Source organism: Vigna radiata, unplaced genomic scaffold (genome assembly GCF_000741045.1).
Source record: "Vigna radiata var. radiata cultivar VC1973A unplaced genomic scaffold, Vradiata_ver6 scaffold_373, whole genome shotgun sequence".
NCBI lineage: Eukaryota > Viridiplantae > Streptophyta > Magnoliopsida > Fabales > Fabaceae > Vigna > Vigna radiata.
Genome location: NW_014542541.1, coordinates 125,173 through 127,076, shown reverse-complemented (window position 1 = coordinate 127,076; position 1,904 = coordinate 125,173).

Genomic DNA, 1,904 nt, shown 5'->3' with positions numbered 1-1,904 from the left:
AAACGAAGAAATGAAGAAAGGGATTTTAGGGCTTAGAGGAATTTCTTAGAGGGAAAAAGGGTTTAGTCTGATTTTTAGAGGGAGATAGTGTTTTGGGATACAGGGCAATGAAATTTTTACAATATAAAAAAAGAATTAGTTTAAAATTTTTAAACAGAAGAAATGTAAAAAATTAGGAAATAAAGGAAAAAAATATTATTATTTGAACGGGTTATAAACCTCCTTTAAAAACAATTAAAACTCCCACTATTACATCATTTAAATTAAACATTATAAAATATGTTAATTTGAGGGGGGTTTTTATACCCTCCACTAAATAACCCCCTCTAAATAAGATTTTTTTTGTAGTGTCCCCAGGAGGCATTTCCCCGGAAGGCACTTCCTTCAGAGCCATGTCCACTGTTGCAGCTGCATTGAAGACTTATGTCAGGAAGGGTTCACGACCGCGTTTCAAGAGCAAAGCTCTTAAAACTCCTTTTACTGGAACTCTAAGAATAAAACATGTGTGACCTTATGATATGTTTACATATTTGAAACTTTCGTTATTGTTGAGAGATGTTGTATTGTTGAAAGATTTGTTTAGTAATTTGAATTGTAATGAATGTTACATTGAACTTTCATTTTGTGACATGGTATTGAAGTTAAATGAATGAATTATGTCATTGCCCTTGAGAAATAATGTTACGATGCAGTTGTTAAATATTACACTTGACAGATATTGTTATTGATGTTGGACTTAATGGATGAAAGAAACAATACATGTGGACATAGGCAACATTGTTAGTTGGATAGAGAATCCTCGTTCATTAAAAAAAGGTGTTGTAATCGTTTACAATTTGGTGCTAAACGTTTACGCGAATTTTTTCTTCAATTTGTACAAAAACTTCTTCTGAAGGAACCAGTTTTTTGTACACAAGGGACCACATTGTAAAATTTTCACTTTTTAGCAAACTTTGGATTCGTTTTTTATGATTTTGGTTTTAAGTTGTGTGTAGGGGGTGGAGAGTTGATTTTGGGGACCCCAAATTCCATTGGGGAAGGTCTTGTGTTCACACAAAGTGGTTGGAGGAAATCCTGAGTCAAGTGCATGGAAAAAGGGTGTTGTAATCGTTTACAATTTGGTGGTAAACGTTTACGCGAATGTTTTCTTCAATTTGTATAGAAACTTCTTCTAAAGGAACCAGTTTTTTGTACACAGGGGACCACGTTGTAAAATTTTCACTTTTTGGCAAACTTTGGATTGGTTTTTGATGATTTTGGTTTTAAGTTGTGAGGAAGGGGTGGAGAGTTGATTTTGGGGACCCCAAATTCCATTGGGCAGAAAACAACAAGCATGTCAATGAAATCCTCAAGAAATTCATTCCACCACCATCTGACCAACCATCATCGTCCAAAGAACCAAACAACAACTAGTCTAATTAAGATATATTTTGTTGAATGTTTTGTTATGCAGATGAACTTTTAATTTCTATGGAAAACTGTAAAATGCTATTATGACAACTTGAACAACTTATTCACGATTACTTGTATGTTTCAGCTGCCTTGATGTTTATCATTAAGATGTTATTATGTAATATTATTCACTAAGGTAAACTAAATCCAATGTTGGACATTGCTTTTTGCCATAAATGATGTCAAAAAAACACAAAAATCGTACTTGGTCCCCTGCGTTATAAAAACTGGCTCCTTGTGAAGGACTTTCTGTACAATTTCTCAAATACTCTCGTGTAAATGTTTACACTGCCCTGTAAACATTTACACAAGCCTCTTTTCACTTAAGTTGGTCAAGTGCCTAACATGGACAAATTCCCTCACCCTTGGGTGCCCAACCATGACCTCCAACACTCCAAACACACTTTACCAACAATTTCCAATAACAAGCACTGGCCTCATGTCAAAAAAAC